Here is a 25,579-nt window from a genome sequence, read left to right on the forward strand (position 1 = left end):
AGTTTAAAATCTATAAAAATGTAATGATTATTGATAAAAATTGATAAAAATATTTATAAAAATATGAAAACCCATCTGAAAATCTGAAATCTGAAACCCAAAATTAGCATAAAGATCCAAATTCTGAACCTTGGTTATGACCGGATCTGCTCCGGACATCTGAACCAGGCTTTTGTTTGGTTCAGTTTCACAAAATTCAGATGGTTCCGAATTCTGAAGAACCAAATTGCACGTCGACTTGGAAGTTAATTACATACTAGGGTGATACAAAAAATAAAACCGATTACATTTTTTTCTCCATGAGGTTGTATTTCTTCCTTAGTACATTAATGGGTAGTACACCAAAACATTTTTCAAACGAACAATATTTAGGGATCACCCTATATGTAACTTTTCTGATAATGCAATCCAGATGAGTTCACCTCCTAGAAAATTTTCAATTGTACTGCAAGCTCCTGTGTAAAGCCCAGTATTACTTGCTGTCATATCAAAAACAAGTTCTTTGATTTGAGACTGACCATTCCATTTCTGCAGTGATTGAACACCAGCTTGTGCTACAGCTTTCCCTCTTCCTTTATCTATCTATCTTGGGATTTCCCAAACGTTTTTCTTGCCCGTTACCACTGAGAAGTTAAGCAATATGGTCAACTTTTGCCTTGTAATTGTCAATATATTAGGCAAAAGTTTGCTATTCCAGGGCCTAAGTCAGACTTTATCGTAAAATATATATATTTTTTTGTCAAATGAAAAAAAAAACCATGTTGCACTGCAGGTGGGGCAAATGTAACATGTGCATAGAGATTTGGATTTGGGTGATTTGTGTTCAAATTGAAACTGAATTGCGGTGTAAAAATAAAGCAGCCAGTATTTACCCTGCACAGAAACAAAATAACTCACCCAAATCTAACTTTCTGCATGTCACATTTGCCCCACCTGCAGTGCAACATGGTTCTGTCCATTTTAGAATAAAATGTGCTTTACGATCCAGTCTGAATTAGGTCCCCAGTGTAAAAGAAAAAGTCCCTCTAAAGGTTATTTTGTACAGCTGCACAGGCTTTTTGCCTTTCTGGCCATCTAGATTGTCTGATCAAGTTTCTGGAGAAAGTACATTGTACAAAAGATCATGGACCTTATTCTGGTGTCATCGCTCCCCTGCGCATTTGCTCGATGTTTAGCGACTGCACATGGGCATAATCGTTTATGTGAGTGGACATGGTGAATTTATTATTTGCTGGCCCGATCCCACCTAGCAGTGTGGGCATGGGGCAGCAGCAAGGGGGGAGTGGACATGGATATCAGAGGAGGAGTTTATTCAAATATTGCCAGTTACACATTTTATTAGAGACTTTCAGTAACAAACGGCACTGCAGGAGTCACCCCCTAAATAATGGAGGAGGTGAGTCTAGGCTGAGTTGTGAATATATATTGCAGTCACAAATTGAGACTACTTTCTCCACATCTAAACGGTTTCAAATGTGGGTGGGCGGGCTACTGTTCAAATAATAGTCAGTACTGTAACGAACAGCTTAGTGAGCGATAAGTAAGGACTCCACTATGTATTGCCCGGGGAGATAGTACGAGGTAGTTGAATGCCGCTAATACAGCCTAGCAGCCAGGAAGGAGGGGGTCACAGTGCTGAATGTCATATACCGCGCTTCTCCTGCCGGATGGACTCGTTTGTGCAGAGTCCGCTAGCACGTGCCACTAAAAAGAAAAACAGATCAAAATGCATTCAATAGAGGGAGGGGAGCGGGGGGCACAACCATGAAGTTGTCAACTTCCAGAAAGAAATTCATCTGGGTGACCACTAAACCACAATGTGCAAAGCCCAAATTTTATGTAGAAGTCACTACACTATATTGGACAAAATAGTCTAGGTAGAGGATGCATAATTAAATGTTAAAGTTGACCACCCTCATACATACCCAACATAAACTCTCTACTGGCCAAATGCACTCCTTATTGTCCATTCACACCACAACTTAACTTACAGTATCTAGATAAAATAAGGATATGGATAACCATAAATGTGGTGAAAAAAGATAGGGAAACCCCTCGGGAGTGCGAGTGGTGCTTTTACAGAAGCTGCTACACCAGCAGCTGCTGGGTAGGGATAGTCGGTCCCAACGAACTTCAGAGAAGAAAAAAAAGAGAGAAAGCAGCGCTTACACTGCAAAAAATATTATAAAATATTGGATTGATTTTACATAAAGAATGCAATTTTATTAAAACACATAAAACATTTGACCATTAGTGTTTAGATATCAAGGCACTAGATTGCATAGGTGTCAAATAAGTAAATCCCACACAGTTCCTGATGTGAGGTATTGTCAATTCCTATTTGCTGCTGATAGTGAGTGCTGGATATATATAAAAAATAAATATTTACCATCCACCATAGATGGGTATGCAGTCCAACGCCCGTGATTACTTTCTTTTTAGGAGTATTAGGTTGGTCCTGAGAGAGTCCAATCCACCATGTTTGCGGTGTGGAAAATCCCAATGGCGAACTCCCTTGGCAGGGATCAAAACAAAAATGCAGATTACCTTTTTGGGCTGGTACGGATAAGTAGAATGTAGATTGACAAAACCAAATCTTGAGCACTGTGGGGATATGGGCTCTGACGCGTTTTGCCATGTCAAAACAGCTTTATCAAAGGAAGGAACTTCCTAATATTGATGAGAACTTTTAAAGTTACCATCTCGTAAATGCCCCCTATTAGCATAATAAAATGCTAGTGATAATAGCGGCAGTGATTGGGATGTTCCCTTGTTAAAGTTTAGTGTACTAAAACCTAACTTTTATTTATTATTTTCAAAATTTCACCAGAGGCCCGAGCCATAGCTAAACAATTTTTCAAACGCTTATATTGGCATGACTTTTTGACAACCGGCAAAGACCACCAATCTTCTCAATCACTATTCCCTAAGAATGTCAATTGTCCTACTGGCCCTTCCATCTTGTCCCTGGCTATCGGTCCTACAAACCACGCAACAAATTGTTAGCCTGACCCAACATGAGGGGACAAACAGTTGACCAGGCAGGACCCACTAAAAGAAAATCATCTAAATAATGGGCAATACCTCTTTCAGTACATATCACCTCCAATGAAGAATCAAACTAAACCTCTCAAAAAGGGACACAAGAAATGGTGCAACCCATTGGAAACAAATATTAACATAAAACCCATCATCTTGTCCAACCAACATCAAATAATTAATAAACTATATGAATGTATAGCATTATTGGCTGACGAGCCTTGAGGAATGCTGAATGAGATAAAATATTCTCAGGACTTTATTAGGGACAACCCCGATCAGCGAGAGACTCAACTCAGGTATTGGAGGTTCTTGGAAGGTCCATATGACCTAAATCAACTTTGCAAAGAATTTTATCCTAACATTTCCGATATGAACCTCCCCTGCAATCAGAAGTAAAACCCCACAGATTCACAACACTTGAATCCCCCCCATAAAGGTTTTACCCTTTCATTATATAGGAATTGCCATATGTCATCTTGTTATTCTCATGTTTGCGTTTCTCTCATGCCGACTTTTCAATAAACTCTCTCTATTTTTCTTAAATACATTTCTTTTAAATTCGACCAGTTTTTGCAGATTTTACTCAGCAGAACATAACTACAGATGTCCCATTCATGTGAATAAGCAATGCATTTTTAAAGGTCACATAAAGCCCACTGAACTGCATTGCTAATAGAAATGAATTAGACTTGACCAGCATGTATAAGTAATATTTGCATGCCCGAAGCATGTAGTGATTGGTTCAGAAGGCACCAATTAATTAATTAATTAACATTTCTAGTAAATTGAAAAATCTGTTCAAATGTATGTTTATGCACCATAGTACAATTTACATTGCAAATAACTTTCATTAACATAGTTCTCAAACTAAAAATAATTATTGCTATCCACTCTCTAAAGAGTCTGTGAGGGGGAGGGCTAGTGGGAAGTTTAGCATTATGCTGTGTGTGTGTGTGTGTAGGGATATTAGGGTAAATCTGGGGGGGGGGGGGTTGGATTAGGCACTAAGACGAGAGGGTTATTGTTAGGTCCTAAAGAGGTTAGGATTAGGCTGTGGGGATGGTTAGGATTAGACACTAAGGGGGAGGGTTAGGGTTTGTCCGTGGTTGGTGAGTTAGGGTTAGGCTGCAAGTAGGGAAGGTTAGAGTTAGGTGGGTAAAGGAGAAAGGACAGCATAAGGATCTAAAAGGTGATCATTAAGAAACCGCTTTTAGTGTTCTGACCGCCAGTGCCATCCAAAGTACCAAGGTTCTGATATATCCCTGTAGATTAGCTACAAGCAGGGCTATTTTTCAGCAGGCTCCAGCAGGAACTGAGGCCAAAATATTTCTTAGATGGACAAAACCATGTGCACTGCAGGTGAGGCAGGTGTAAAACCCCACCCAAATCTAATTATCTCTGCACAAGTAACACCTGCCTCACCTGCAGTGCACATGGTTTTGTCCATCTAAGAAATATTTTGTCAGAAAGAGTGAACTAGAATAAATGCCTCAGTTCTTGCTGGAGCCTACTGAAAAATAGCCTTAGTATATACGGCACTTCTTTCTTCCCTGGTACAAAACAATGTTTCAAAGAATGCTATTGTCGAAATAAAATGGTGAGGATTACGTAATAAATGAGATTTCGGAACTGGTGTTATTTCAGCTTATTTGTTGCTACACTTTGCATTTTATTTTGCTTTATAACTAACTGCAGCTTTAAATATAACTGGGAAGTTCCCAAAATCAGACGGGTTCCATAATCTTAGAATTTTTTCATAACCTCCTATACGTTTTGAAAACCTGTCCTATTACACTTATTTTCTATCAAACAGTATTTAATATAGTTGTAGTATTAATATGAATACATATTTTATTTGCATGCTTTCTGGGTAAACTCGCAGTAAAATTTTAATGGAATTTGATATAAATAAGAAATTAAATTATAAAGTCATGCAGCAATCATGGTAAGATTTTTTTAACATTACTGATAATGCAACAAGGTTTTCTACTACAGTCTAGGAAGGAAAATAACAGTTTATTGCACTATGTACAAATGATATTTTCTGGCTCTTCCTGTTAGTCTACAAAATTGTCACAATAAATAAATGTTAAGCTCTTTTGGGAAAGGAGTTTTTGCACAATGGATGACCTGGCACATACGTCCATATACTTACAGTTCCAGCACAGGAATATAGTTAATGTCTCCAATGAGAATAGCCTCAGCAAACAAATAATATCTTTAAAGATAATAATAGAATGTCCACTAAAATATTGAAAAATTAACCTTGCGATGTAAGATATGCCAAGAGACTTTTCTTATGTAACATAAAATGGCTGAAAAAGTACAAGCAAAATACATAGGTATAGAAAACTGGAACAAAACTGCATTATAAAACGCTTTACATCAATGGAAATCTGCCTAAAGAAACCTTAAGGCAAAGACTTAAGTAACCGTACAAAAATAGCAGATTACTGGAGAAATGTGAGTTTCTGGTATGTTATACTATTGCTAGAGCAGGTAAATAATTACAATAACTATACATCAAATCATCACAGTATATAGAAAAGTATAACCGTATAGTGTGCAAAAGGAAAATAAACAGAATATACTGTATGGCAATTCGTATCGTTTAATAAATGATGACATTGAAATAATTAAACCATTCATTATTTGTATAAAATATATACTATATTATCTTATTTAGTAGGCTGTCCAGTGGGCACAGGTGTGCTCTGATTAACTGTACATTCGATAGACAAACTAATTACTTAGTGCTATTTCAATGACTGGGCAATGCATTGAAAAGAAGTGCCACATTTATGAAACTAAAATAGGTAATGTTTTGGCATATTTGTACCATTCTATGGGCTAAAGATGGAGCCATCCTCATCTAGCCCTTTAACCCCTTCCCGACATTTGACGTACATTTACGTCATGGTCGGGATGTACTTCCCGACGCATGGCATAAATGTACGTCATGCATTTAAAGTGTCACCGCGTCTATAGACGTGGTGACAGAGGGGAGATGGCTGCTGTCCCTGACAGCAGACATCTTCCCTCATTGCCCAGGGGGGGCAGCGATGCCCCCCCCCCATCGGCGATCGCTGCGATTGGCTGTTCAAATGTGAACAGCCAATTGCAGCGTTTTCTGTGTACCGGCGAATAACGGCGCTCGGTAACACAGGGATCGGTGGTGATTGGTGCTGTTAAGTACAGCACCAATCACCACCGGGTGTAAAGGGGTCACTGGTGGTCACCCCACCTGCCCCCAAGGCTGTGATTGGTCCGTCGGACCGACGGACCAATCACAGCCATTACACCTCAGAGAAAATAACGGAGACAGCCCTGCAGCCGCCATTCCGGTCAGGAACAGCGTGCAGAGCGGTCTCCGTGCCCATCTGTCCTCTTATACTGACCTGATCAGCGTTGGTGGTGTGGTGGCATCCGTGCTGCCTGCTGCTGGTGCTTCCTGGTTGTTGGTGCTTCCTGGTTGTTGTGCTGCTGCTGCTGCAGCGTCATTGTGTAATATAATTTTGTCTCTGCTGCCCCCTGCTGCCCCCCTTTTGTGCTGATCAGTATAAATTAACTGATCAGCAACTTTTTGGGGGTGCAGGTTTTTTTTTTTATATATACCCCGTCAGGTTGCGCGCCTGCATATATAGGTATATATACCCCTCACTGTTAATCAGTGTTGCATCACTGATCAGCAGTTTTTTTTTATTTTTATTTTTTTGAGGGTGCTGTGGGGTCTTTTTTTAAAAAATTTTTTACACCCACAGTGATTTTGTGGGTGTCCTGTGGCCGCTGAGCGCTGATCAGTGACGTACATCACTGATCAGCATTTTTGGCACAGGGTTGATCTATTTTTTTATATTTGGATCAAATTCCTGTTGCCTTTGACTGATCAGCAGTTTTTAAAAAAAAAATTTTTTTGGAGGGTGCTGTGGGGTCTTTTTTTAATTTTTTTTACACCCACGGTGATTTTGTGGGTGTCCTGTGGCCGCTGAGCGCTGATCAGTGACGGACGTTACTGACCAACATCTGTGCTCAATTTTTGGCGCAGGAGCTTTTTTTTTTTTTTTAACCCCTTCAAGGTTGTACCGAAAGCTGCCTTGAAGCTGCTGCCCCTTAAGTGCACTTACACGTGTTAAAGCACTACATACACACTACATACCCCCCGTGTTGAAATAAAGTTTGTACCCCCCCTACACTATACACGTGTTGAAACACTACACTTACACAAACACAAAAATAATAAAAATGTCCCAATCATCCCAAAGACTGTTTTCAGCGGAGGAGGCATATGCCCTTATTGCCTCTGACACTGACACAGCCAGTGATGAAAGCGATGAATTTATCGCATTGGTCTTAACCTCCTCTTCCTCCTCTAGTGATGAGGGACCCCCTCAAAGACGCCCCCGTAGAGCAGCTGAGACCCCCCCCCCCCAATGATTGATCTCGTATGGACCCCACCACCAGACAATTTTGAGCCCCAGGTTCCTGAGTTTTTGGCCAACCCAGGAATCCAATTTGATACTACAGGCCTCAAAGAAATTTACTTTTTCAAAGTCTTTTTCTCTGATGATTTTATAAATTTAATGGTGGACCAAAGTAATTTATATGCCCAGCAGTTTATTGCCCAAAACCCCACGTCATCATTTGCTAGGTGGACCCCTGTAGATGCAGTAGAGATGATGATGTTTTGGGGTCTGGTGTTACATATGGGCAAAGTTAAAAAGCCAGAAATTAGACAATATTGGAGTACAGATGTTCTGTACAGCACCCCACTTCATCGTATGGCCATGACCCGGACTCGTTTTGAGACGATCCTTAAATTTTTGCATTACAACGATAATGCACAGTGCCCACCCAGAGATGATCCCACCTTTGACCGGCTATTCAAAGTCAGGCCGGTCATTGATCATTTCAGCGCCAAATTTGCTGAGATGTACATCCCCGAAAAATTCATTTGTGTAGACGAGTCACTTATACATTTTAAAGGAAGGGTTAAATTCCGCCAGTACCTTCCCAATAAGAGGGCAAGGTATGGCATAAAAATGTATAAGCTGTGCGAAAGTACCTCAGGGTACACCCACAGGTTTAGGGTATATGAAGGGAAGGACACAAGAATTGAACCGCCAGAATGCCCCCCCTCCCTCGTAGGTGTTAGTGGAAAGATTGTCTGGGATTTAGTGCACCCCTTCCTGGATAAGGGTTATCACCTCTATGTGGATAAATTTTACACCAGCATCCCCCTGTTTAAGGCCCTTGGTTCAAGAGGTACAGCAGCTTGCGGTACTTTGCGCAAGAACCAAAGAGGCCTCCCAAAAACGCACGTTGCCCAATTACTGAGAAAGGGTGAAAGCAGGGCACAATCCACCGAAAATATGTTGTTGGTCAAATATAAGGACAAGAGGGATGTCCTTATACTGACAACAATTCACGGAGACAGTACCACCTCCGTCCCTGTACGAGGTACCAGTACCCACACCTCAAAACCTATTTGTATCCTAGATTACAATAAGTACATGGGCGGAGTGGATCTTTCAGATCAGGTACTGAAGCCGTACAGTGCCCTGCGGAAAACAAAAATATGGTATAAGAAGCTGGCCGTGTATATCATCCAGATGGCACTGTATAACGCTTACGTACTATTCCGTTCTACCAGCCAGACGGGGACATTTATGCACTTTCAAGAGGAAGTCATAAGGGGCCTAATATTTGGGAACCAGCAGGCAGAGGGCCCCAGTACTTCTAGTACTGGCCCCAGTACTTCTAGTACTGGCCCCCGTATTGTATCAGGGCAGCATTTTCCTAACGAAATCCCCTCCACTGGAAAAAAGGGCAGGACACAAAAAAGGTGCAAAGTTTGCTATAAAAAAGGGAATAAGAAAGCAAACTATTTTCCACTGTGAAACTTGCCCCGACAAACCCGGCCTATGTATGAAGGAGTGTTTTAAAATATACCACACATCTATGGATTATTAGTTTCATCATTTCACCGTGCTTCGGGGGTCTTGCTAATGCGACATAGCACCCACCATTCATTCCACCAGAATCTGTGCTGCAAAATCCAAATATCACTCCTTCCCTTCTGAGTCCTGCCATGCACCCAAATGGTATTTTTTGGTCACATATGAGGCATTGCCGTACTCGGGAGAAATTGCGGCACAGATTTTGGAGTGCTTTGTCTCCTTCATTCCTTGTGAAAATGAAAAATTTTGAGCCAGAACTGCATTTTTGTGTAAAAAAATGTAATTTTTCATTTTCACAGCCCAGTTGTACCAAAATTGGTGAAACCCCTGGGGGTTTGAAATGTACACTATACCCCTAGATGAATTCCCTGAGGGGTGTAGTTTGCAAAATGGGGTCACTTGTGGGGGGGTTCCACTGTATTGGTGCTTCGGGGGTCTTGCGAATGCGACATAGCACCCACCATTCATTCCACCAGAATCTGTGCTGCAAAATACAAATATCACTCCTTCCCTTCTGAGTCCTGCCATGCACCCAAATGGTATTTTTTGGTCACATATGAGGCATTGCCGTACTCGGGAGAAATTGGGGCACAGATTTTGGGGTGCTTTGTCTCCTTCATTCCTTGTGAAAATGAAAAATTTTGAGCCAGAACTGCATTTTTGTGTAAAAAAATGTAATTTTTCATTTTCACAGCCCAGTTGTACCAAAATTGGTGAAACCCCTGGGGGTTTGAAATGTACACTATACCCCTAGATGAATTCCCTGAGGTGTGTAGTTTGCAAAATGGGGTCACTTGTGGGGGGGTTCCACTGTATTGGTGCTTCGGGGGTCTTGCTAATGCGACATAGCACCCACCATTCATTCCACCAGAATCTGTGCTGCAAAATCCAAATACCACTCCTTCCCTTCTGAGTCCTGCCATGCACCCAAATGGTATTTTTTGGTCACATATGAGGCATTGCCGTACTCGGGAGAATTTGGGGCACAGATTTTGGGGTGCTTTGTCTCCTTCATTCCTTGTGAAAATGACAAATTTTGAGCCAGAACTGCATTTTTGTGTAAAAAAATGTAATTTTTCATTTTCACAGCCCAGTTGTACCAAAATTGGTGAAACCCCTGGGGGTTTGAAATGTACACTATACCCCTAGATGAATTCCCTGAGGTATGTAGTTTGCAAAATGGGGTCACTTGTGGGGGGGTTCCACTGTATTGGTGCTTCGGGGGTCTTGCTAATGCGACATAGCACCCACCATTCATTCCACCAGAATCTGTGCTGCAAAATCCAAATATCACTCCTTCCCTTCTGAGTCCTGCCATGCACCCAAATGGTATTTTTTGGTCACATATGAGGCATTGCCGTACTCGGGAGAAATTGCGGCACAGATTTTGGAGTGCTTTGTCTCCTTCATTCCTTGTGAAAATGAAAAATTCTGAGCCAGAACTGCATTTTTGTGTAAAAAAATGTAATTTTTCATTTTCACAGCCCAGTTGTACCAAAATTGGTGAAACCCCTGGGGGTTTGAAATGTACACTATACCCCTAGATGAATTCCCTGAGGGGTGTAGTTTGCAAAATGGGGTCACTTGTGGGGGGGTTCCACTGTATTGGTGCTTCGGGGGTCTTGCTAATGCGACATAGCACCCACCATTCATTCCACCAGAATCTGTGCTGCAAAATACAAATATCACTCCTTCCCTTCTGAGTCCTGCCATGCACCCAAATGGTATTTTTTGGTCACATATGAGGCATTGCCGTACTCGGGAGAATTTGGGGCACAGATTTTGGGGTGCTTTGTCTCCTTCATTCCTTGTGAAAATGACAAATTTTGAGCCAGAACTGCATTTTTGTGTAAAAAAATGTAATTTTTCATTTTCACAGCCCAGTTGTACCAAAATTGGTGAAACCCCTGGGGGTTTGAAATGTACACTATACCCCTAGATGAATTCCCTGAGGTATGTAGTTTGCAAAATGGGGTCACTTGTGGGGGGGTTCCACTGTATTGGTGCTTCGGGGGTCTTGCTAATGCGACATAGCACCCACCATTCATTCCACCAGAATCTGTGCTGCAAAATCCAAATATCACTCCTTCCCTTCTGAGTCCTGCCATGCACCCAAATGGTATTTTTTGGTCACATATGAGGCATTGCCGTACTCGGGAGAAATTGCGGCACAGATTTTGGAGTGCTTTGTCTCCTTCATTCCTTGTGAAAATGAAAAATTCTGAGCCAGAACTGCATTTTTGTGTAAAAAAATGTAATTTTTCATTTTCACAGCCCAGTTGTACCAAAATTGGTGAAACCCCTGGGGGTTTGAAATGTACACTATACCCCTAGATGAATTCCCTGAGGGGTGTAGTTTGCAAAATGGGGTCACTTGTGGGGGGGTTCCACTGTATTGGTGCTTCGGGGGTCTTGCTAATGCGACATAGCACCCACCATTCATTCCACCAGAATCTGTGCTGCAAAATACAAATATCACTCCTTCCCTTCTGAGTCCTGCCATGCACCCAAATGGTATTTTTTGGTCACATATGAGGCATTGCCGTACTCGGGAGAATTTGGGGCACAGATTTTGGGGTGCTTTGTCTCCTTCATTCCTTGTGAAAATGACAAATTTTGAGCCAGAACTGCATTTTTGTGTAAAAAAATGTAATTTTTCATTTTCACAGCCCAGTTGTACCAAAATTGGTGAAACCCCTGGGGGTTTGAAATGTACACTATACCCCTAGATGAATTCCCTGAGGTATGTAGTTTGCAAAATGGGGTCACTTGTGGGGGGGTTCCACTGTATTGGTGCTTCGGGGGTCTTGCTAATGCGACATAGCACCCACCATTCATTCCACCAGAATCTGTGCTGCAAAATCCAAATATCACTCCTTCCCTTCTGAGTCCTGCCATGCACCCAAATGGTATTTTTTGGTCACATATGAGGCATTGCCGTACTCGGGAGAAATTGCGGCACAGATTTTGGAGTGCTTTGTCTCCTTCATTCCTTGTGAAAATGAAAAATTCTGAGCCAGAACTGCATTTTTGTGTAAAAAAATGTAATTTTTCATTTTCACAGCCCAGTTGTACCAAAATTGGTGAAACCCCTGGGGGTTTGAAATGTACACTATACCCCTAGATGAATTCCCTGAGGGGTGTAGTTTGCAAAATGGGGTCACTTGTGGGGGGGTTCCACTGTATTGGTGCTTCGTGGGTCTTGCTAATGCGACATAGCACCCACCATTCATTCCACCAGAATCTGTGCTGCAAAATACAAATATCACTCCTTCCCTTCTGAGTCCTGCCATGCACCCAAATGGTATTTTTTGGTCACATATGAGGCATTGCCGTACTCGGGAGAAATTGCGGCACAGATTTTGGGGTGCTTTGTCTCCTTCATTCCTTGTGAAAATGAAAAATTTTGAGCCAGAACTGCATTTTTGTGTAAAAAAATGTAATTTTTCATTTTCACAGCCCAGTTGTACCAAAATTGGTGAAACCCCTGGGGGTTTGAAATGTACACTATACCCCTAGATGAATTCCCTGAGGGGTGTAATTTGCAAAATGGGGTCACTTGTGGGGGAGGTTCCTAACTTTTAGCATCTTATGGTGCCTAGAATCCTACATTTTGCCTAAAAAATAATCTCATAAAAAGGAGGCTCCAAAATCAAGTAGTTGCTCCTTCTATTATGAAGCCTGTGGTTTGGTCATCGTGCACACTAGGGCCACATATAGGATATTTATGAAAACAAAATAATTGGGGGAATCAATTTTTAGTCACATTTCTCTAGTAAAATCTACTGTGTTCCTTAGAAAAATGTATTAAAATTGAAAATCTGCTAAAAAAATGAAATTTTGAAATTTCACCTACACTTTGTTTTAATTCCTGTGAAACACCTAAAGGGTTAACAAACTTCCAAAATGCTGTTTTGAATACTGTGAGGGGTGCAGTTTTTGAAATGGCATCATTTATGGGGGTGTCTCACATACAAGTCCCTCAAAGTCACATCAGAACTGAACTGGTCCCTAAAAAAATCAGTGTTTGAAATTTTCTTGAAAATTTGAGAATTTGCTATTCATATTTGAAGCCTCCTAGTGTCCAAAAAAATTAAAAGGAGGTTGAAATAATGATGGCAACATAAAGTAGACATATGGTCTTTGTTAGTTATTGAGTGGTATGATTATTTGTCTCACAAGCAGAAAATTTAACATTTAGCAAATTGCTAAATTTTCAATTTTTTTACGACATTTTGGTATTTTTTACAAATAAACACAGACTGTATCGACCAAAATTTACCACTAACTTAAAGTACAATGTTTCACGAGAAAACAATCTCAAAATCACTGGGATAAGTAAAAGCAATAAAAAGTTATCCCCACATAAAGTGATACATGTCAGATTTGAAAAAAAGGGCTCTGTCAGGAAGGCAAAAATAGGCTGCGGCGGTAAGGGGTTAATAGGATTAAGTTAGTAATAGGATTACTCTGCTAATACCCTACTGTATTGGTCTATGTATTGTATTATAGCTGAGAACAATAGGCCTTGTATAGCCATAGCTCACCATGGCTATCCAGAGACATCTAGATGGGGATGGCTCCATCTGTAGGTCATTGGTTCTCGAACTGTGTGCCTAGGCATCCTGGAGTGCCTCGGGATGCTTGCAAGGGTGCCTCGGGTTGGGGGTCCTTGACTAAAATAAAATTATTTATGCTCAAAGTAATTGGCAAAACCAGTGCTGGTTGCTGCCAATTATAAACCCTATGGACAATTAGATCCACAGCTATGTTGCCTACCACATTACTGAACCTGAGGGTGACAGTTAAGCACAATTTACTTTTTTATTTTATTTATCCATAACACATTTTTGACTAGGGGTGCCTTGAACAAGTGCTGATATCCTAGGATTGAAGAAAGTTTGGGAACCTGAGTTAGGTGCATCTTGTATATTTAGGAAATGTCACAAGTAACCAAATAATAATGACTAATGCTTATGGACACCTCATTTGGCAGTAAAAACAAATAATCTATGTTGTACATCTAATTGAGGGGAAAACAAATTGCTTTCTATTGTTCAGCATGGTTACACATATGATAGGCTGTGCAAGCAACCTAGAGCAGGTGTAAGCTGTCCTATTCTCCTTGTGAAGTACAGTTTGGGGACACAATGAAAAAAGTGGCAGTATATGGGTCGGAGTTACCTCTCCCAGGCCTTAGTATGAGTGCAGCAAGAGTTTGGACTTAGAAATAAGTTTAACCTTTTGCACAGTGCACCACTTGAGATTGTATTATTGCATTTGTAGCAGGTGTTTCAAGCTCTGGATGACCCGCGGTGACACAGCGCAAAGCCAACTGGGCATCCACATGGAGCACCGAAAAAAAATATTAGTTTGCACAAACTCACCATGCGGGAATCTAGTTGTATTCTTTCCTTCAAGACGCCTTTCCTGTACCCGTGTGAATCCCATACAGTTCTCCCCTCATACAATCTCTGGTCTACTGTGACTTTGCAGCAGTGTACGCCCAGCCAATGACTCACGAGCCGCCCAGGTCCTTTCCGGGCTGCACGGGTTAAATGCGATCCATCAAAAGATGTCCTTTAACTTGTGATGGATTGCATGCAACCCATGTTCCCTGCCTAGCCCACCAAACAGGAGGGAGGACTGAGGTCGGACCTGAATGCCGGTCTGACCTCCGACTCAGGTCCGATGCGCATGGGACCGTGCATCAGACCTGTGGGAACATCACTCTGACCTGATTTGGGGCAATTTATTGGCCCATTCTGTTGGGAACAGGTGAAATCAGCCCAAATTGAGTTAGTGTATGGGGGCCTTAACAATTTTAAACTAAACAATTACTGACAATACAATGCAAAGCAAAAACAGACTTCAAGCCAGGCCTATAATTACAGTGCAAATAGTCTTTCTGGGGAAGCACAGGCAGTGTAATGTTTAGCATTACTGCCTCACAACACTAAGGCCATGTCACACACCAACAGCCTACCTCAAGTGGGTACCAAATGCTTGTCAATATGTTGTAGTGTGCTTGCAGGATGGCTTACTATGCAAAAATGTTCAATTGTGCTTAAAAGGACACTAGCCAAAGACCAGGAATCACCTCCCTTTTGTTTAATGTTGCACTTTAGCCTTTCACACAGTGCATCATGTTATGAACAACCTTCCTAAGCTGACTCTGGCCTAAAAACCTTTATTTGACTACCATACATACAGTAAAGGGTTTGTGGAGTAGTGGCAAACCTGTTTGCAGCCACACAACCTATCACAAGGAGAATGGCCCATACTTACATTATATGGGCCAAATGTAAGCTCCTTGGAGCAGCGCCCTCTACCCTCCTGTTCTCACAGCCCTCTTCTCTCACACATCAAGTACAGCTCTTTTAATCCCCTACCATCTCTACAGGCGGATTCGGTATGAAATCCAGACGGTCAAAATCCCGACTGTCAAAATACCGACAGCTATTGACAGACGGTCAAAATCGGACATGGTCAAAATACCGACATTTAAAATCCCGACAAGGTCAAAATACTGACATTTAAAATCCCGACAAGGTCAAAATGCCGACATAAAGATTGTAGACAGGTGAAAAAGTCAACATGACTTTTGGTCGACAGGTCGCGAGGTCAACATGGGTTTTTCACTGTTTTTTACCTGAATGTCGACACAGTCGACATGGACACAGTTGGAAGTCAACCGCAGCCCCTCGCAACGCTCGCTGCGTTCGCGATGCTTCGGGCACAGTGCCTCGCTGTGCTCGGCACACTATTTTATTCTCCCACGATGTGCTAGTGGATGGTAGGGCATTAAATACCGCCTGTCAGCACATGTCGGGTCAAAAAACAGTGAAAAAACCCATGTGGACCTCGCGACCTGTCAACCGAAAGTCATGTTGTCTACATTCTATATGTCGGTATTTTGACCTTGTCGGGATTTTAAAAGTCGGTATTTTGACCGTGTCAGTATTTTGACCATCGGTCAATGGTTGTCGGTATTTTGACCGTTGGGAGTTTGACCATCGAGATTTTGACTGCATCTCTTCTCACTTGTGTTCATTCATTTCTATCACTGACTACTTACCATGCAGACTGCTCCTCTGCTACCCCACATCTTAGCTGTAATTTGTACTAAGATTTGTGCTGCTAAAGGCCCCCATACATTAGTCCGACTTGTCCTAAGGACAAGTCGGACCTGATTTCCCCCTGCAGCTCCCCGGGAGGGGGACACACGATTTGGCACTTGATGTGCCAAGTTTTGCAAATGATACATCGCATGTGATGTATCATTTGCAACTCCCGGGGAGCTGCAATATGGAGCGAGCAGGGGGGCCGGGGACATCGAGGTGGTGGGCGGGGGATGCTGCAAGGCAGCTGGGGGGACGGACGCACGCTGCTAGTAGTGCGGCCGCTGCGGGGGACACAGGCAGCAGTAACATAGAGCCGGGCGGGGGAAGCCGGGAGCTGTCAGTACTGTAAAAAAAAAAGCCCATACAATGAATCGGCAGCCTGTGATTGGCTGAGCGCTCTCTCAGCCAATTGCTGACAGGCTGAGAGAGCGCTCAGCCAATCACAGGCTGCCCATTCATTGTATGGGCTTTTTTTTCAGTACTGACAGCTCCCGGCTCCCCCCGCCCGGCTCTATGTCACTGCCGTCTGTGTCCCCTGCAGCATCCCCACTACTAGCGGCGTGTCCCCCCCCCCTACCCGGACGGAGCATGACAGCTCCCTGCTCTGGCTCCCCCTGCCGCCCCCCTCCCTCGCCGGTGTCTCCCGCCCCCCTCCCTCACCGGCGTCCTCAGAGTCCCCACGGCTGCACATAAGATTTATCTTATGTGCAGCAGGTCCGACGTCCCGACTCTGACCCGATGCGCACGGGACCGCGCATCGGGTAGGACCGGGTGTCAAAACCTGCGATTTGGTCCGATTTCACTGCCAGATCCATCTGGATCGGGTGAAATCGGGGCCAAATCGCATAGTATATGGCGGCCTTTACTGTTACCTGTGCACTGTTTTTGTTCTTCAGTTACTGTGTACCCTGTATTGTTCTAATGATGTGCTCTAAGTATGGTGCTGCAAACCACTTGTGGCGCCTTATAAATAAAATATAATAATAATGGCCACATTAGGCGTAAAGGGCGTTTGCAATACGTTAATACCATAGAGGTGCAATTTCAACTTCCACAATCCTAATATGTGGAGTTCTCATTTTATTTTTATTAAACTGGCATCTCTTCAATATGGTCTATCTGTAGATGCCTGCCAGTTTGATACTATGATAATTGAGTACTACCGTACAAACAAGTTGCAAGTAATAACTTCAATCAGAAATTAAAACTGACCCTGTCCAAATGAGTTTTCAATCAAAGTTATGGGTCACATAACATAAAGGACCTGCTGGTGAATACATCAAGGCAGAAGCACCAACATTAGTACAGCCAATGCCAAACAGCATTATGTATAGCTTCCAGAGTATGTCCTTTTCTGATTCACTTATTCCTAGGGAGTTCAATCTTGATATCACCTTAGTCACTTTAGTCACTGTTGCACATGAAACATTAATCCATTGAGCTGTCCCTAAAGCCCTTGCTAAATTTTGTCCAACAATCATCCCTCTATCAAAGCTATGCTGGGAACAATGGGTGCGATTTAATAGGATGTGAGATTCAAAAAGTGAGAGATTTGGTAAGAAATCTCCAGGTTTTTTAAAGCGGCAACCATTTACACTGCAAAACCAGATTGATTTTGAAGTGTAAATGATTGCCGCTTTAAAAAAACCTGGAGATTTCTTCCCAAATCTCTCACTTTCTGAATATCTCATCCTATTAAATCTCACCCATTATATCCATCATGGTAGTCCAGCAGTTTTAGACCTGTTTTTTACCATCCTGGGCTGTTATTTACTTTAATAAATAAGGCACTTCTGTGTTTAATGTTTGGTGCCCTTTATATAGCCAGATATTTATATATTTTTTTGCCCATGACAGTCTTATCATAATTAATGGAATATTTACAATAGACCTATTTTATCACTATAAAATCTCTGCCCTAAATCCTGATGAACACTGGTTACATAATACCTGGCCCAGATGAAATTCAGGAATATATGTTTTGTCAAATTCATTGCTTCTAGAATGTACTCTACAGGGCCAATGCTAGTGTGTTCACCACCCCCCTGCAAACTCAAAAAGAGACAGCGCATGCCAATGGCACACACTGAAAATAAGGGTGTACTGTATTATGCCCATAGTATAAATGCCACTTATACACATAATGTGCTTAGTAGCAGTAGTGCCATAACTAGACATTATAGTACCCTGGAATTGGTCCCCCCCCCCCCCCCACACACACACACACACACACTAAAAATAGGCACAGTGCACACGAGGAAAAGATTGAGGGGGTAATTTCATGGGGAAGGGCTATGGCCATATAGTAGTACCAATTTACAATAAGCCAATTTACGCCTACAGCCAATCAAGGCTGAGGGCTGCTATAGCAGTATGACAGCAGGGATCCCTGCTGTTATTACTATAGAGGAAGTGATCTCACCCTGCAGTCAGTGCGAGGGGAACCAGCTCATCCCACAATCAGTGCGGGGTGAGGTGCGGGGGAGAGAGTCACCGCTGGAGCCTGGAATGGAATATATGCTGGTGTAAAATTAGTGTATGTATTAAAGTTATACTGTTCTCTGTGTGTGAGTTTATTTGAACATTCTTTTTACAAGTGAACTACAAGTCCAAGGGGGCACATTAATGCTCCACATGCTAAGACTTGTAGTTTACCTGTAAAAAGCGAGATATTTATTTAATCTTACATGTATCAGTTCAGCATCCACCACCTAGGGATGCCAGGGACAGCCCCCGGCTTCAGCCCTGGACAGGTGAAGCCTAGGGTGGGGACTCCGTTATTGAGGAGGGGTCCCCACTCCCCTAGGTACCTCGTCCAGGGCCAACCAGCCATGGTGCGCATGGTACAGCCGGGGGACCTTACGTAAAAAGTATCTCCCGGCTGTGGCATGACACCGCAGGCTGTAGGAGCCCAGTGCTGGTTCTAAAATATGGGGACCCCAGTATTTTTGTCCCCTGTATTTTTGGAACCAGAACAGGTCCAAGAGTCCAGGGCTGGATTCAGAAATACGGGGGATTCCTATGCTTGTTGTCCCCCATCTTTTTAGAACCAGGTCAATGAGCCTGGGGCTGGTTATGCTCAGGAGGGGGGACCCCATGCCAGTTTATTTTTCCTTTTCTAAATACTGCACACTTTCATGTCTAAAAAAATCATACATGTCTAAAAAATTGCACATTATCATTACTAAAAATGGTACGTGTCTTAATATCACAAATTTCATTACTAAAAACTGCACTTTCTTCTTAATATAAATCGCACTAACTTGTATGCGAATTCTGACTTTGTCTAAAAATTGCAACTTATTATATTTGTGAAATGTGTGATTTTTTTGCATGCGATTTAGGGCCTTATTTTGGTTCATTCTTTCTGACAAAATCCTTCTTAGATGGACAAAACCATGTGCACTGCAGGGGGGGGGGGGGCAGATGTAACATGTGCAGAGATAATTAGATTTGGGTGAGTAATTTTGTTTCTGTGCAGGGAAAATACTGACTGCTTTATTTTTACACTGCAATATAGATCTCACTTTGAAGTAAAACCCCACCCAAATCTAATTCTCTCTGCACAAGTAACACCTGCCCCACCTGCAGTGCACATGGTTTTGCCCATCTAAGAAGGATTTTGTCAGAAAGAATGAACCAAAATAAGGCCCTTAGTGCGATTTTAAAACATGACTAAAAATCGCACCCTATTAAATTTCACCCCTGGACATTCATATATTATTTCGGAATTTCTCATAACAAAGCTGTATCTAAAGTAGCTGTTAGGGTACTGGGTATTTAGGTTTAACATTTTTGTCACAAGCAATTTGTATTAATTCACAGATTAAGCACAATGCTGCATGTTGCATGGCATAGCTTAATAGCATTGGCCTCAATTTTTGCCTTTTTTAACCTGATGGCTGTCCCAGTGTCATAAAGCAGGTGCATAGAATTCCAGTGTCAGTGTCTAGAAGAGGACTACCAAGAACGTGTGGTGAGGTAAATGGCTCCAGAGTCCCTGGCAAGTACCAGAGCCAGATATGCACACAATATATGGGGTACATACCAGCATTATACACATGTGCAGCAGTATACACTGCTGGACAGAGGCGTAACTAGAACTCTTTGGGCCCCATAGCAAAAGTTTGCTATAACGCCATCCCTGCACCCGAGAGGGAGGGGAAAGGGAAGAAAGAGATAGATGGGGAAAGAGATGGGGAGGAGAAAGAATAGGGGCAGAGCAATGGAGAGGGTTGAGAGAAAGCAGGTGAATGGGGAAAGAGAACAGTGGAGAGAAATAAAGAAGGAGAGTGAGTGAGAGAAATGAGGGAGAAGAGACAAGGGGAGGGTGAGAATGATGGGTAGGAGGAGACAGAGAGAGAGAGGCAGAGACAGAGAGAGAGACAGAGAGATGGCTTGTTACCTTTTCATCTGCCCCGGGACCTCAGTGGCAGCAGATCTCTTCAGTGGCGTCCCCTCAGCGGTGCGGATATCTGACTTCCAGCACTGTGCCAGCTCTCTCCAGCACTACAGGAGCAGTAGTATTCCGTTTTCATGGCGGTGTTGGTCACCAGATAGTGACGTTGAGCCCCGGCAGTGTCAGAGAGTCAGGGGGTAGACTGGGAGAGCAGATTCTGGATTAGTCAGACCAGCTCCTCCCCTTCATTGGCCAGACCAAAGGTGCTGCTGGCAGAGGGGGGAGAGGAGGCACGGAGCGTGGTGAGAGCAGGGGAAGAAGGGAGGGACTGCCGAGGCACTACCTAATAAAAGAGGTCTAATGGGTGCAAAGGATGCCTGCTTAGCTCTCGGGCCCCCGAAAGGCCTGAGCCCAATAGCAGTTGCACCCCTTGCACCCTCCATAGTTACACCACTGCTGCTGGAGATTCACTGAGATGTGCAGAAAAGGTAGCCAGGTGAGGCACTGCCTCACCTGCCATAGACTTTTTACTCTTTAGAGTTTTGACTATAAAAATGTCAATTTTTTTAAATTAATTCTTTGTATTTTTTACATACTTTATCAATTCAAAACACCAGTATATACACTAGTATGACAGGAAAGGCTGTGCCTCACCTGCCTCACCCCACTGCATGCCACTGAGTACTACTACTACTACTATGACTACTACTACTACTAATAATAATAATAACAACAATTTTATCACTAAATAATACAGCCAGTGACTTGGAGATGTCCATAAAGCATGCAATAATTCAAACTAGCCAGAAAACGTTCCATTTGGTATATATACCCCTACTAGGGCTTATTCTGAGTTGGGATAAAGCAAAAAAGAGAATCCAATTGTGCACCTTGGTAAAACCATGCTACACTGCAGGTGTAAAATGTACAGATATATGTGGATGGGAGAGGGACGTGTACAAACTCAGATCTGCAGTAAACAGCAGCAAAAATAAAGCTATCCAGTATTTGCAGGCTACATGAAAAAGCAGCTACAGTATGTTTACTCTTAATACAAATCATACTTGCCTACCATCCCAGAAGCTGCGGGAAGCTCCTGATTTTTGGGACAGTCCCCTGAAGCCCTTTAGGAGTATGCTGCTCTCCCACATCCAACCCACTTCCTTATAAAGCACTCAGGATAGTGTGATAACCAGGAACTGGAGGGCTGTGGGAAGAGGAAGGGCTAAATGTCTGAAATGCACCACAGACCCACAAAATGTGTGTGTTCCCTCTATTGGGGTGGGGCCTAATGACAAGCCAGTGTTGCCCCGCCCCCTGAAGTGACCAGCAATGTCTCCTCTTTGGGCTTCTTCCTGAGAGGTGACTGAAAAAGTAGGTAAGTATGAGGCAAATCTATTTGTACCAGGTACACAAGTTATAATGTAATACTGTACAGTGTCACAAAGCAACAATTGTATATGGTAAACAGTTTTATTTCATTCAAATTGTATTAAATATATTATGCATTTAAATATTGTTCTCACAATGGATCAAAGGTGATATTATGGGGCAAATTTACTAAGATGTGTATTCTACTTCACATGGGATGTTGCTATGGGCACCAATCAGATCCTGTCTACTATATTCTAGAGGGTGCTAAATAAATCAGATTCTGATTGGTTGCCCATAGCAACAGCACATGTGAAGTGGACACAAAAGACACAAAACAGAAAAATGTACAACAATGCGCTAAGAATACACATCTTAGTAAATTTCTCCCTATATGTCTTTAATTCTGATGAATAACTGAAGATCAGTACTGGAAGCGAAATATGTATTTGCATTTCTGTGTGCTACCAGTGGCACTTTAATAAATCCACTGGTTAGGTATTATGAAAATAACAGCTGGAATGAAATGACTGCAGTGAGGTAGTCCGAGAGTTAAGTAGTTTGAGTGACATGAGTGGCATGGCTGATACTGATGTCCCCTGTTGATTTCACACCCTCATATACTGTACCAAATATATCACATGGGGAAAAAACAGACTTTGCTCAGAATAATGAGAAAGTCAACTCATTGTAACCACTTCCAAGCCTAGAAATGCGCTCGGTCTCTTCTCCATATGCAGTAGGGTTTTACACTCATAGCCATTATTTTCCCTAATACCGCATCATTAAAGACCTATTCATGAACTACTGTACTTTGCAGCTATGCCGTATTTTCCTAGTTATTCCCTTAAGTGTGTCTCTGCTTGATGTTGCAGCGTGTGATCTCACCTCCAAGTAAACAAAGACGTACAATTTCCATGATATTCAATTGCAAAGTGTGTCTCTAGTTTCAGCGTGGAGGCAATTTACTTCAAACCAATTCTTGTAGTATTATTTAGCATTTATAAATATGTTGTTTTCGTAGATACTCTCTGTATTACATTTGCCTTGTTATATGTGAATTACAGACATTGTTTGTGGTGTATCAGCCAAAGTCTACACATAAAAGCTGCGTACATCATTAGTACCCTGGCAGATTAAATATCTTCTATTAAATGTACAGTAAGTAAATTCAAAACATTTGATATATTTCTTCAGCCAAAATGTGGACCTTGGTTACTCCTAATGTAGCTATTTATTTCTGCAATACATCCAGAGTCTAATTCAGCATGAATCATTAATCAAAGCATTTACAATCCATCCGTATTGCATGGCCACAATTAGCAAACATATATATATAGCGGCGGCTTTCTGCTTGCAGTCAACCGCAAATTCTGTAATTAGCAATCCATGCTGAATGAGGCCCACAGTGTGTATTCAGGACACATGATCTAAACCTGTAAAAAAGCTCTCTCTCTCTCTCTCTCTCTCTCTCTCTCTCTCTCTCTCTCTCTATTGTTGTATTGGTTCTTGTCAGGAGCAAACAACTGATACATATGAACAGCAATAGTAAAAGCAGAACCACATGATTGCAAATATGGGAATAATACTAATATTTAACAGCTTACATTCTTAAAGGAAGAGGGAAGGAGCAGGGCCAGCGCCACCACTAGGCAGCTCTAGGCATTTGCCTAGGCCGTCGGCCACTGGAGGGCGTCAGTTTGCCCATCGCCCCCCATGGAGGTGAGCGAAGGTGCTGGCAGGAGCAGGCAGGGGTGTCCGTGCCGTGGGGGTACCACTACCTGCGGCGCTGTGTCCCTGCCACCGTCTTGCAGGAGCGGGCAGGGGTGTCCGTGCCGCGGGGGTACCTGCGGCGCTGTGTATTAAGCTGGCGGCGGTGGCAGCCCTGCAGTGATTAGCAAATAACTAGCGCTATCCGGTGGCCTGACGGTGGCGCGGGAAGCGCTGCTGGGTTTGAAAACACTTGCCGCACGCTGATTGACTGAGATTCAGCCAATCAGCGTGTGGCAAGTGTTTTCAAAATCAGAAGCGCTTCCCGCGCCGCCGCCCGGCCGCCAGATAGCGCTAGTTATTTGCTAATCACTGCGGGGACTCCGCTGCCGCCGACAGCTTAATACACAGTACCGCAGGTACCCCCGAGGCACGGACACCCCTGCCCGCTCCTGCCAGACGGCACAGCAGGTACCCCTCAGCCCCCCCCCCCTGACCTGGGGCGCTCCGGTGCCTTGCACCTGCCCTGGAAAGGAGTGGTGTAACTGATAAGATACCAGGTTCAGCAAAGTGTATACTCCTTCCAAACATACAAAGTTTTTGCCAGGGCTCGTGCAGACTACCCAGGTCTCGTGTGTGTCTTAAAGGCAGCCGGGTTAGTGTCCCTGCTGGCCAGGAATTTTCCCAAGACTTTGATCCCAGGACCTGTCCCTGGATGTGATTTTTAATTAGTTTCTTGTTGCCTGAGTAACTGCAATAGGAAATTCTATTTAGTGATTCTAAAACCCCATACACTTTAGAGGATATTGTAAAACGAATCACTCCGAAAAGGGTCTTTTGAGTGACATCTTTATAAATATTGTCTAGTGTGTACAATCAATATCATTAACGACCCCTTCAGTCTGATGAACATGATGGTGAATTTGGCTATAAAGCCAAACAACCTGCATGTTCTGCGGGTCCCGGTGATGTCAATGAATGATATTGTTTATGGTATACACTCAATTTGACAAGCCACAGCCAATATTGTTAATTACTGTATATCGGCCGACATGATCACCTTGTGTGTATGGGGCTTCAGTAAAAGATGTACTAAGCCATGGAAAGGGATAAGTGGAGAGTGATAAAGTAGCAGCCAAGCAGCTCCTAACTGCATGTTATTGACTGGATTTGAAAAATGACAGTTAGGAGTTGGTGGGTTGGTCATTTATTACTTTCTGTTTTATCACTTTTCACACACGCTCTCTCCTGGCTTGGCGTTCGCCTGCATGTGCACACGCTTCATTTGTACTTCCGGCTTCCGGTCACAGCAACCTCAGTCCTCAGTGGGGTGTGGGACCATGCATCCATCTGGACCAGCCTCAAATGCCACTTAGACCTTCATTATTTGCACTAAAGGATTCTAGAACCACTCTGTTTGACCACAGTTGCAGTGTACTCCCTTACTTCAGGACGGTGACTCGGCCTAGCCCATTCAGGCCTTGAGTCCCTGGGAGGAACAAGAAACACCATGGTCTTCAACTAAAGTGGACGGTAACATCAATCCTTATTTATTGCATTTGCACTTTATCTGGTCCTCTGAGGCATACTAGGAATGGACAGCTACATTATTTTCCATAAGGGAGGCTACACTTGCATCTTATTTACCAGCATTTCCCCCAAATGGTTACTCATTATATTAATACAATTTATATATTTGAATGTAAAATCAGTCCAATCTCATTATGGTTTTTTATTGATTTTAATTGTATATTAATTTTATATACCAGTCAGCGCTGCTTTTTTCTTTTTGTCAGACTACAGTAAGAATGTTGACCTATATATAAAACCCTTCAGCCTATGCTAGAAAATGGCTGTACATGTCACCACAGCAATAGCTTGGTACCCGACATCGAGTGCTGGTGAAGGGCTCTATTGAAAGAATCCTTTATAAGTTTTCTCACACTTCATTTTGTGTAAGATACATGTAAGCACAT

This window comes from Crinia signifera, chromosome 5 (genome assembly GCF_055691185.1).
Source record: "Crinia signifera chromosome 5, ASM5569118v1, whole genome shotgun sequence".
In the NCBI taxonomy this organism is placed as follows: domain Eukaryota; kingdom Metazoa; phylum Chordata; class Amphibia; order Anura; family Myobatrachidae; genus Crinia; species Crinia signifera.